General features: G+C 48.3%; 1 protein-coding gene and 1 pseudogene across 3 annotated transcripts in view; one reads left to right on the top strand and one right to left on the bottom strand.

The window, feature by feature from the left end:
* The window catches only part of SHROOM2 (shroom family member 2), a 133,390-nt gene that overhangs the window by 19,375 nt on the left and 100,854 nt on the right, over nucleotides 1-13,161 (bottom strand). The gene's annotated exons all lie outside the window — the stretch shown is intronic.
* Nucleotides 10,144-12,301, top strand: LOC309856233 (nuclear receptor-binding protein pseudogene; annotated as a pseudogene). The gene has a single exon. The product of its transcript is annotated as a nuclear receptor-binding protein pseudogene (transcript).

Genomic DNA, 13,161 nt, shown 5'->3' on the forward strand with positions numbered 1-13,161 from the left:
ACTGTCTGAAGGAGTTAAATCCGTGTACGTTTTCCCGTACATGTGCACACACAAGTTGCATTCTGGGGCAAAAAAATTTATACAAACGTTTTAAAAAACTACGTTGATGAAAATTCTCCTACAGCTATACTCAGAAATCCTTATTTTGTGTCACAACAGTATTTTTATGTGGCTTACTTTGGGAAACCGCCACATACAAAGGGCTAGAACTTTCAAACATGAGCCACAAATCCATTTATTAATAATAACCTTTAAAAAAAGCCCTTTAAAATCAGTCATGTGTTACTAAAAACGAGAAAAACACAGACTTTTGGTCACTGCAAGCAGCTCACTGATGTTTCCATCCTGTGATCTGTTTCCAGTTCTATCTTCACTTTCTGGGCACGTATATGTGTGTTTAGTATGTGCACCCCCCCCCCACGGAAAGACCCCCCCCCCCAACACTCCCACCGCAGGCTTCCCTGGCACGCATCTGTGCTGTAGCCAACTCTCATGGGCTAACAACGACCAAGCCCGAAACAAAGCAGGGGCGCATCTTTGCCAACACATGGTTTCTTTTGACTGGAGTCACAAAGTGAGCCTCTGATGGGATCTCCAGTTTAGGGAAGAGCAGTTTTGCACTGAGGAGACAACTGTGCTGTTAAAGGAAACTCTAAGAAGGGCAGCAATGGGAGAACCAGGAGACAGAGCACCAGCGCCCAGGCGAGACGGAACCTCCTAAGTAACAGTCAGATAAGGCTTTCCCCTGACACGCTGGGCAGGCACCTCATTCCAGTGCCCGCCTTGGGACCCAGGAGTGAGCTGGCCCCCTGGGACAGGATGCCTGGCCTGAGTGTTACAGACGTCCCAACCATCGCCACCCACGGCTGCCGTCCTGCAAGTCTAGTGTCCTGCGCACATCCCTCTGACCATGTCCTCGGGAGAAGTAGAAACCCACACCATGCCCAATTCCCTCCTGCTTCCCATGGTCCACTAGCGGGGCCAGCCCCCCAACCCTGCGCTGCGGGGGACACAGCCAGACCCTGCCCCACCTAGAAGCTAGAGGCTCTCCGTATCTGGAAGAGGGCACAGGAACTGAAGTCCCAGCAGGGCCCAGAGAGAGACAGGGCAGCACTGATGTCTGTGGGCAAGAAGCGAACATAACGCCTCAGTTTAGAAGACACACGGTGACAAAACAGCCAAGCACAAGAGTTTAAAATATTAACCCAGTTCCCGAAGTTAGCTATTTCAGAAAAAAAACAAAAACAAAAATCAAAAAACAAACAAACAAAAAAACACGATCAGGTATACACTAAAAGAAGCTAGAAGTTTTCAAAATAACTTGAACACAGCAACGGATGTTTGCAGAACAGAGTTGAGTAGCTGTCTGGCTGCCGAATCACACTTTAAACCCCGTGGAACTGAGAATGCAATGCGAGACGTGCAACTCATGGCTTAGGTGTGTGCGAGGGGGTCTGACCTGGGGGCGCAATGCCTAGGTCTCCCTGCCATCCAGCCACTGTGCCTCTGAAGACCATAAAACGTTTAATTCACGACAATTCACAAGTGCCTCCCCAATATTTCGTTTCAAAGAGCTGAGCCACATTTGCATCTTTTCTCCTCTCCTACTAATAACATGCTTGAAATACAGCATCCGCAGACCTGCAGGAAAGCAGCTGGTGCTCACAGACACACACAATTTAGCTACAATGTATTGCTTAAATCTAAGTGCTTTCCAGATTCTAGGTGCATGTGGATTCACATTTAAAATATAAATTAACATTTAACAAGTGCATGTGGATTCACATTTAACATGTTATCAATATATGTTATCTGTAGTGTGGGTTCTCTATAGAGGTCTTCGCAGAAACACAAGAGAACTCGCAGATGTGGAAATAAGGACTCAGAGCGAAAGATCGGCTGCACAGAGCGTGCCCAAGGGCTGTGTCCCGGCTTCTGTCAGGCACGAGGTCCCACGGGCTCCCTTCTGTCTCCCTTGTGGGGCATCCTTTGCTGGGCTCTCACTTCAAGTATAAAGTCAATGGTGATAGTAAGAGCCACAGATAAAGAAAATAAGGATGTCTGAAGGATCCGTCAGCGAAAGCATCAAAGACTTTTGCTCCCGGATATTCCCAGAGCAGTGCATCAAGCCATCCAAAGGCACACTGAAAAGGCAGCTGCATTTTAGCGTCCCAGGAATTCACGTGCAGCGTCGGTAGCTCTCTGTCATACAGAACATGCTAATGACACATTACGAAGGGGAACACTGCTCCCGTGGGTCCAGGACGGGGGAGGCCCAGCGGGCTCCATGCACCGCAGACTCCCCAAGCCCTGCCGCCTGCTCCGGGGCTGGACCCTGCCCGCGCCATCCTTTCTCTTGGGAGAGAAACACCCGAGGAAAGGCCATGGTGAACGCTGCTCAGTGGCCCACACCCCCAGTGACAGGGCAGAAAGGACCAAAGGGCCAAAAAGAAAAAGATAGTGGATATACGCATCCAGACACACATACACAGCAAATGCTCTGGAAATCCCCCCCCCCCCCCCACTGCTCTCACATCGGCAGTTTTGATCTGGGTATGGAGAGGGCCAGGCCCACGTCTAAATGCCGTTTCCGTATTGGAGAGGAAGCCGCTTTACTTCCAGACTCCACCTGCTCATGACGAGTCCTGTGGCAGCCCTGGATTTGTCCGTCTGGGTCCCAGTTTTCTGCTCCCCATCACACAGGCCCTTGGCTCCTGGTCGCCCCCAGCACGGGACAGGTCTCACTCTCCAGTGACTGCTGTTCAGTCTCTGCTCTCACTGGGCTTGTGCTCTCACTCCTTCTCTCTCCCTCAAATAAATAAATGAATAAAATGTTAAAACAAAACAAAACACAGCTTGTCTGCCCTGTATCTGTGCAGAACATAACCAGCCAGGCTGTCTGAAGAACAACGCCACCAGGGAAGCAGACAAACCAAGGCTGCGCACGCACGGGACGCTCACCGCACAAGTCCAAGTCTCCTGAAGGACTCCCCGGCGTCCTGCTCATCTTCCCGCCCCCCATGGAAATCCCAACAGACACGTATCACCTCGAGGAAGCACAGGCAGAAAGGTCTTCTGTCCACAGAGCACCCCACAAAGGCCAAACGATGTGGGGAAAGATGACGGGCAAGGCGTGGGAACGCTGGGAGCGCCAGAGAGGTCATCAACCGATCAACTGACTGATTCACTAAGGACCACACAGAAATGCTCTAGAAACGTCTCACACTGCATGAACACCCAGCAATGGTGGCACCATCCGCTCTTTCCTGAAAAAGGCCAGATGAGCACAGAACTTCAGCCATGGTGAACCCCTGTAGGTCAGAGGCTGTCTGGTTGTCCTATCCCAGTTTCCAAGCATGCAGACAGGATCTGCCAGTCGAGCAGACAGATATGCCTGTGACGATGGGGACAGCAGTTTCCCTACGTCCTGTTCCAACTCTGTCTTGGAGAATCATGTTGCGGGATGACAGGAGCCCTGAAATCATTTTTGATTCAGTCCTTTCTTTATTGTAACGTCTCCACTAAAGTTTTTCTCTCTGCACCAATCCCAAATAGGCTCTCTCTTTGTGATTCTAACATCACTTTAGAATGAAGATGGATATGTCCTCTGTAGTTGAGTGGAGAACGGATTCATAGAGAGATTCCACTCACAGATGATCCAAAACCGAGTGTACAAGCACAGACTTCAGGTAGGGCTGGTGTCCAATCACAGAAAACACGTATATTTAGAGATTATAATCTGCAACGGCCCAGCAAGTATCCAGCTCTGTTTTCAGAACACCTGTTTTGAATCTATTCCAGGCTTCTTTTTTTTTTTTTTTTTTTTTATGGCTAGAGACCCTCATTCCTGGTTCCAAGATGTGACACTTGGGAAAAATCATGCAAATTCCTTCTGTCAATCAAAGCTCCAGGCCAGTTAGAATCAAAAGCTCAGACAGATGGAATGAAAATGACATTTGCATGTGATTTGTTAGCTGTGTTTTCTCCTAGCATTCTGTTTTTGGCTGTCCTAAAAATATGTTTTGCGCAAAGTTCAAAGTGTGGGCAAGCCTGATACCAAATGCGATATTTTCTTTTTAAGAAGTGGCCGAACTGATGAAATCAGGATTGCAGGGGCGAGTGGGGCTTGTCAAATGACGTCACTCAGCGGCCGGCCACAGACTGCACTCAGCCTGCGCTGCGAGTTTGACCCGGTGACTCAGCAGGACGCCACTAGTCTTCTGTGTCCTCGGGAAATGCCACCAGTCCCCCCATGGCCCAGTAGAGACCGGTCATCTCTTCTGATGGAGGTTCGGGTGCTCTGGTTAGGCCGTACCCAGGACTCCCCTCTCAGCATGTGTCAACCAATGTCTGACCAGAACGTAACGGAAGCAGGATACGAAATGCAAACTATGAGAGACACAGGGTAAAGAAAAGTCCCCTCTGACTTCTGATGCCCTGAATAGCTCTTTCCACAGGGCATGGGACGCTATTACCGATTTGAAGCCCATCTAAAGAAGATGGGGACAAGGTCATCAGTGGTCCAGGCTTTATGATCCTCCCAGGCGCGATGCTACTCTATCCATATTTATTTCTCGGGTTTGTAAAAAGGAGCGTGATGCTGCAGGTACACGCAGCCTCCTGAGACTCTGCCCTTACCCCAACCCCTCACCTCCTTCTCACCCAGAACAAACCCTGCCCTCATGGACGAGAGCAGGGCAGTGCTTTCGTCTGATATTTTGGTTTTAAAGCTTTTTTAAGGAAGACCATTTCCACCAGATACTGGAGGGCACATCCAGTCTGCCCCCAGTATCCACCCTCTAGGGTCAACCACTTTGCACTCCTGGTTCATTTTATTTCCTGAACCCAACCCTCCAATTCTCCAGAGCATTCTAAAGGAGTGTAGGGGGTGACTTCAGACATACAAATCTAAGCTCTTCTCAACCCCCCCCCCCCACCAGAAGCCAGGCCTGGCAGAGGTAGGGGCTGATGAGGACACACATGCCTGCAAATCTGTATCTGAGCGAAAGCCTTCCAGCAATGTGGATTTTCTGCCAGCGTGGAGAATCTCGGCTCTATGGGACTCTCCCTTCCCCAATTCTGTATCTCCCATTTTTCTCCCCTCCCTTTTTAAAAAAAGATTTTACTTATTTATTTGACAGAGAGAGTGAGAGAGAGAGGGAACATAAGCAGGGGGACTGGGAGAGGGAGAAGCAGGCCTCCTGAAAAACAGGGAGCCAGATGTGGGCCCCGATCCTAGGACCCTGGGATCATGACCTGAGCTGAAGGCAGATGCCTAATGACTGAGTCACCCAGGCACCTCCATATCTCCCATTTTTCTAACCACTTGATATGAATATTAAGAATTATTTCTGAGCCCAGTCCTTGGCTTGGCATGTCGCTCTAAAACTAGATTATCGTCATCTGAAAAAACAGCAACGTTAAGTGCCCCTGGCTACCAGCCGCGGAGGAACCAATCCTTGATCCTTAATCCTCCACCCAGAAAGAGTTCTCAAACCCTGAGCCCAGGGGATTTGGCTCTTGGGCTGTAATTCACCAAACCCTGGTCTAGAGGGCAAGGCAGATATTAATTCCTTAAAAACTCAAGCTCATTTTGAAAAGTACTATGAAGAACATATGAGGAGAATGGAATACCAAAGCGGAGAAGAGCTCTTTACACCAAGATCAGGGTCTGTTGAGTTCTTTTAAAGCTATGATTTTAGGGACGCCTGGGTGGCTCAGTTGGTTAAGCAGCTGCCTTCGGCTCAGGTCATGATCCCAGCGTCCTGGGATCGAGTCCCACATCGGGCTCCTTGCTCCGCAGGGAGCCTGCTTCTGACACTGCCTTCCACTCTGTCTGCCTATGCTCGCTCTCGCTCACTCTCTCTCTGACAAATAAATAAATAAAATTGTTAAAAAAAAAAAAAAAAAAGCTATGATTTTATAACTTTTATGGGCATTTTTTAGCTACTGATGGGAGCAACAGTCTCTTGTGACCAACGGCATGTGAACCAGAGTGGAGTGTGTCACAAACTGTCACTTGAAATCATTAGAAGCAGTTAGAAGGAAAAATCGGATCAGATCAATATTTTATGATGGCAGACATTCCATTCATCTCAATAGTAGTTTGGGGAACATCTCCGGTGCTTAAGTTTTTATGAGGTATGATCTGTTGTTAGTAAGGAACTTAAATGCTACTACAAGCATTGCAGCACAGGTAACAAGCAATAAATGAATTGGAGTTCACCTTAATTCTTGCTCCAGATCTACATGCTTTTCCTCTGACCCACTAAAATTTTTAAAACCACATGTTTGAATTCCTAGAATCTCGCTATGGATTTGGGAGTTCTTCACATTATAAAATATTTTCACCTCTTTTCTTCCCTCCACACACCATAATTTTATTAAGGTATTGTTTATATACCATAAAATTCAAGCCATCAGAGGTCTGGGTAAATGTACAGAGCTGTGTGTTCACCATCACAGTCGAGTCTAAATAGAATTGCACTGTCCTAGAAAGTTCCTGCTTGCTCTCAGGCAGTCATCATGGCCTGGCTTGAAACCACTGTGAGTTGCTCAGTGTTCTTATCTGGCAGGAGAGCCTACTTCAGGCAAATGTAGATTTGTCTTAGAACTACAAACCAACCCCCCACTAAAATGACAGGGAAACGCCCCATTTCAATAAATTTGAGGGGGAACCTAACCACAACTTTCACAAATTACATTTTCTGAAAGCAAAGGCATCCTACAGTAACTTTTCCAGATTGTGAAATAAAGTATTCCATGTGACAGATCCCCCATGATGGACATTTCCAACCTTCTTCTTTCCTCCATTTACCACACTTTATCAACATACACACATTTTTGTCATAATTAGCATGGAAACTAGAGAGCTTGGTCCTCTCCCCCGGACACTTCCAGTGTCTCCTCTCACCATCACCAAATCAAGGCCAGACTGCAGTCTTGATCTTCTAGGCTCCCCCTATCATCCTTCCCAAGCCACTTACGAGTCCTCAGGGACTCCTGCAACATACATTTTGGACAGGAGCCGTTCCCTGCCATCGATGCCTCATGGCATCTGAACACTCTTCAGGAGATGCCCTAGAGACACCATTCCTGTTTTCTTTAAGATCCAAATGAAGTGCAACCTTTTCCATGGAGCGTTTCCCAGACCTGTTGACAAACATAACCCCTTCTCCGCTGAACCCCCACTTATGGGGGTTAATGTGTTTGTCCCCATACTGTTCTTATCTCATCTATGTTATTTTCATTTACTATCGATCTTCCTAGGTACATTGCCAGCACCCACCTCTGTCCCTGGCACAAAGCAGCCTCCGCGGACCTGGAGCACTGAGAAGCCAAGCACGTTTTCCATTCTTCAGCAGAGATGACCCTATTACTAACCTCCATTTGCAGAAAGCAAGCATGACAGACACTCAGCAAAGACTCAGGGAGGTAGCAGGGAGAAAGGGAGCAGGGAGAGGAAGACAAGGCTGGCAGGCTGATTTTCTTGCGCCTTCTGACTACTCTAGATCACAGCATTTACATTTATTTCTGGGTCCCTCTGAAATCCATGTGTTACATGCTAACACCCACCCCCAACAGGAAGGTGTGAGGTGGCAGGCGGGGCCTTTGGGAGGTCATGATGTCAGGGCGATAGAGTCCTCAGCCATGGGACAGCGTGCTTCTACAGGAGACACGAGAATGCCTGCTGCCTTGCTCTCCGCTCTCCCCCACCTAAGGACAGAGCGAGAACACAACCCTCTACAAGCCAGGAGGCGGGTCTCAGCAGGCAGCAAATCAGCTGCGCTCCCTCCCGTCTTGGACTTCCAGCCTCTGGAGCCGTGAGCAATCACGGTCAGCTCACGGTAGTCTGTTACGGATTATTCTCCCCAAGAAGAGAGAAGAGCTTTCGAGGGAGACTCTCTCTGAGCCTGATTCAATTTTATAGGCTCTCTGGTGCCTGACCACAGAAATACAGACCAATTACCAGAAACACATTTGTCCTCTGAAGGCTGTGCTGCTTCCTGTCTCGTGGCAATGAAAACATAGGCGCAATCGCCCCCACGCATGCGCACGCACAGGCACGCACACCCACGCATGCGCACGCCAGCGTGCGGGAGCGGTGAAACCTGGGACAGCATCTCCCGCTGCTCCCTGGTCTGAAAGGAGAGGAGGACTGCGTGCGTTGGCTCTTCTCTGTAGCGGGCTCCTGCCTTCTTCCATTTTCACGTCACACCGCCGTGAATGTCGCAGAAATAAGCGGCTCACGGTTTCAGTTATGCTTACTTGCCCGTGAAAGGCCACTGGAAGTCACTCGATTTTTCAACAAAGTGGGGACCGTAATAAAAAATATGAACTCGCGACTGAGTGGCCTTTCGCTCTTCCCACTTTGTTTATGTCTATAGTTATATGGCTTCTAATGACTTTATTTTGACATACACCACGCCAAAACATTTGACCACCCAGGGTGTAAGTATCAAAGGAAAACACACAACTGGAGCATACGAAAATGAACATAAACGCATCACAACGAGAGGAAACAGAAGGGAGAAACACACAAGCCTGGACAAATGCTCAAATGAGCAAATGCTAGAATACCCGGAGGTCTGGTGGTTGTGCCTCCGCAGACCTGGAGCACTGAGAAGCCAAGCACGTTTTCCATTCTTCAGCAGAGATGACCCTATTACTAACCTCCATTTGCAGAAAGCAAGCATGACAGACACAACTCAGCATTTCCAGCACAGTGAGGCCCCAAGAGCCCAAGTCTCTTGTTTCCTAACCTGAGCTAGGTTGGAGACTTCATCTCTGACTCCTGCTTTCTGTCTGCAACACCATGTTAGACGTTCTCCTAAAACACTGGGGTTCTTCTCTGCCTGAGCAGTTTTATCTTTTTTGCAAACCTGCCGGAGAATATTGCAGGTGGCGGTCTACAGCTCATAGGAAATTCATGCCCACAGAGCCCCAAATGGTTATGCTTTCTACAGCAGGAATGCAAATGCCAGCACACAATCGCCAGGAGCCAGCAGAATGGGAATGGACTGCACACAGCCACCAGCTAGGGGCAATGACATGATCAACACTAGTACATGAAAAAGGAAAAACCTACTATAACCAACCGTAAATGTTTGAAAAGCACACAGCAGATCTATCTACAACCTAAATAACAATAATCAAGAAGGAAAGTCCCCATGCCCTACAGGAAAAAGAACGAAAATGAACACAAGATGTGAGCAGTAATGAACAAGAGAAAAAAAAATACAAATGGCTAGGCAACACACAAAGTTTAACTTTGCTAGTTCCTGAGAAAATGCAAGTTAAAAATGAAATAACTAGGAGGTGCCCAGGTGGCTCAGTCAGTTAAGCATCTGACTCTTGATCTCAGCTCATGTCTTGATCTCAGGAGCATGGAGCCCACTGGAAGGCAAGAAGGACAGATGGACAAATGAACATTTTTGCCAATTGAGTCACAGGATTTTTTAAACATCCACTATGGACACGGTTGTGGGAAGGGCAGGACTGTCCTAGGCTGTTGGGTGACTGGGCATAAATAGTACACATGTCATGGAAGGCTTCTTGGGCATATTTCCCAAAAGCCTGCCTTGCGATTCCAGATCTAGAATTTTATTCCGAAGAAATTAGCTTGCAGGACCATGAATATTTTACAAGATGTTTGCTACAGTATTACTTGTAACTGTGAAAGACTAGAGACAACCCGAAGAGTTCACCGGACCTCTACTGGCCACTCGTATCTCAGAATGCCATGCATCATATATAGAACTTCCTTCTATTTTTACTAAGATTGTTTTAATTAGCATAGCAGATTTTAAAATATATCCTTAAAAAAAAAGACAAACAACAAAAAAAACCTCCCACCAAACTGTAGGGGTGCCTGGGTGGCTCAGTTGGTTGAGTGTCTGCCTTCGGGTCAGGTATGATCCCAGGGTCCCGGGATCCAGTCCTGCATCAGGCTCTTTGCTCTGCGGGGAGCCTGCTTCTCCCTGTCCTTCTGCCTGCCACTCCCTCTGCTTGTGCACTCTCTCTCTCTCAAATAAATAAATAAAATATTTTAATATATATTTACAACCTAGGGAGCCATAATCTTCAAATTAGTAAAAATTCTTTTTTTTTTAAAAAGATTTTATTTATTTATTTGAAAGAGGGAGAGGCCCGCAGTTCGGTTGCGCTGCGGAGCGCAGCTGTGAGGGAGTCTCTCTGGTCCGCGGCCCCGAACCCGAGCTGGAGCTGAAGCGCAGACTGCGGGGAGCGGAGTCGGGAGGCCTGAGTGTTCGTTCCAGCATGTCGGAGGGGGAGTCCCAGACAGTAGTAAGTAGCGGCTCAGACCCAAAGGTAGAATCCTCATCCTCAGCTCCTGGCCTCACATCGGTGTCACCTCCTGTGACTTCCACGACCTCAGCCGCTTCCCCAGAGGAAGAAGAAGAAAGCGAAGATGAGTCTGAGATCTTGGAAGAGTCACCATGTGGGCGGTGGCAGAAAAGGCGAGAAGAGGTGAATCAGCGGAACGTACCAGGTATTGATAGTGCATACCTGGCCATGGATACAGAGGAGGGTGTAGAGGTTGTGTGGAATGAGGTCCAGTTCTCTGAACGCAAGAACTACAAGCTGCAGGAGGAAAAAGTCCGTGCTGTGTTTGATAATCTGATTCAGTTGGAACATCTCAACATTGTTAAGTTTCACAAGTATTGGGCTGACATTAAAGAGAACAAGGCCAGGGTCATTTTTATCACAGAATACATGTCATCTGGGAGTCTTAAGCAGTTTCTGAAGAAGACCAAAAAGAACCACAAGACTATGAATGAAAAGGCTTGGAAGCGCTGGTGCACGCAAATCCTCTCTGCCCTTAGCTACCTGCACTCCTGTGACCCCCCCATCATCCATGGGAACCTGACCTGTGACACCATCTTCATCCAGCACAACGGACTCATCAAGATTGGCTCTGTGGCTCCTGACACTATCAACAATCATGTGAAGACTTGTCGGGAAGAGCAGAAGAATCTACACTTCTTTGCACCAGAGTATGGAGAAGTCACTAATGTGACAACAGCAGTGGACATCTACTCCTTTGGCATGTGTGCACTGGAGATGGCAGTGCTGGAGATTCAGGGCAATGGAGAGTCCTCATATGTGCCACAGGAAGCTATCAGCAGTGCCATTCAGCTTCTAGAAGACCCATTACAGAGAGAGTTCATTCAAAAGTGCCTGCATTCTGAGCCTGCTCGCAGACCAACAGCCAGAGAACTTCTGTTCCACCCAGCACTGTTTGAAGTGCCCTCGCTCAAACTCCTTGCTGCCCACTGCATTGTGGGACACCAACACATGATCCCAGAGAATGCTCTGGAGGAGATCACCAAAAACATGGATACCAGTGCTGTACTGGCTGAAATCCCTGCGGGACCAGGAAGAGAACCAGTTCAGACTTTGTACTCTCAGTCACCAGCTCTGGAATTGGATAAATTCCTTGAAGATGTCAGGAATGGGATCTACCCCTTGACAGCCTTTGGGCTACCTCGGCCCCAGCAGCCACAGCAGGAGGAGGTGACATCACCTGTTGTGCCCCCGTCTGTCAAGACTCCAACACCTGAACCAGCTGAGGTGGAGACCCGCAAGGTGGTGCTGATGCAGTGCAACATTGAGTCAGTGGAGGAGGGAGTCAAACACCATATGAGAACATCCCCGAGTTGGCAGCGGAGCTGGTGCAGCTGGGCTTCATTAGCGAGGCTGACCAGAGCCGACTGACTTCTCTGCTAGAGGAGACCCTGAACAAGTTCAATTTTGCCAGGAACAGCACCCTCAACTCAGCCGCTGTCACCGTCTCCTCTTAGAGCTCCCTCGGGCCAGGCCCCTAATCAGAGCTGTGGCCGTCACTAGATGGCAGCAGCCTTCCTGCCCCCTCCCCCCAGTCAGTATTACCCTGTGAAGCCCCTTCTCTCCTTTATTATTCAGGAGGGCTTTGGGGCTCCCTGGTTCTGAGCATCACCCTCCCCCTTCCCCTTCTCTGCCTCCCCTCTGCACTTTGTTTACTTGTTTTGCACAGACGTGGGCCTGGGCCTTCTCAGCAGCCGCCTTCTAGTTGGGGGCTAGTAGCTGATCTGGCGGCTCCCGCCCAGCCTGTGTGGAAAGGAGGCCCACGGGCACTGGGGGAGCTGAATTCTACAATCCCGCTGGGGCGGACGGAGCGGGAGAGAAGGGTGGTGCTGCAGTGGTGGCCCTGGGGGGCCATTCGATTCGCCTCAGTTGCTGCTGTAATAAAAGTCTACTTTTTGCTAAAAAAAAAAAAAAAAAAAAAAAAAAAAAAGAAAGAAAGAAAGAGGGAGAAAGAGCACAAGTAGGCAGAGAGGCAGGCAGAGGGAGAGGGGGAAGCAGGTTCCCTGCTGAGCAGGGAGCCCAATGAGGAACTCGATCCCAGGACCCTGGGATTATGACCTGAGCTGAAGGCAGTCGCTTAACAAACAGCCACCCAGGCGTCCCAAACTAGTAAAAATTCTCTCAAAAACATACGTCAAGCTCATGAAATTAAGGAGCCATTCTGAATGTGGGGTAATTATTTGGTAAAAGATGGAAATAGGGGGCGCCTGGGTGGCTCAGTGGGTTAAAGCCTCTGCCTTCGGCTCAGGTCATGATCCCAGGGTCCTGGGATCTAGACACCCGCATTGGGCTCTCTGCTCTGTGGGGAGCCTGCTTCCTCCTCTCTCTCTCTGCCTAGTTGTGATCTCTGTCTCTTAAATAAATAAATAAAATCTTTAAAAAAAAAAAGATGAAAATAGAATTATAATAGTATATTCTTCCCATAATTGAAGAGAAAATCATTTGCTTTGTCTTCCTCCTACAACAACTAAATGTGATCCGAAATTCTACAATCTCACACCCGAGGAGAGCGTCTACTTACTGCTACTTGCCTGAACCAAATTTGGAAATGGGTGATTTACCCAATAGGCTTTTGATATACTTATTGTACATAAAAGTTGACCTTCTAGACTGTATACCTCTATGAAGTGTCTCATACGTGAGTGCATGTGTGTTGCACATATATACACACACATGCATGTGTATATCCGTGTTAAACACCTTCCTAGAATTTCTAATTACTCCACCTTTCGTTGCCTTTGAGCACGTTTCAGGGCCCACTGCCTAGATTTTGTAACAGTCATTCAGTAACACACG

Source organism: Mustela nivalis (genome assembly GCF_964662115.1).
Source record: "Mustela nivalis genome assembly, chromosome: X".
In the NCBI taxonomy this organism is placed as follows: domain Eukaryota; kingdom Metazoa; phylum Chordata; class Mammalia; order Carnivora; family Mustelidae; genus Mustela; species Mustela nivalis.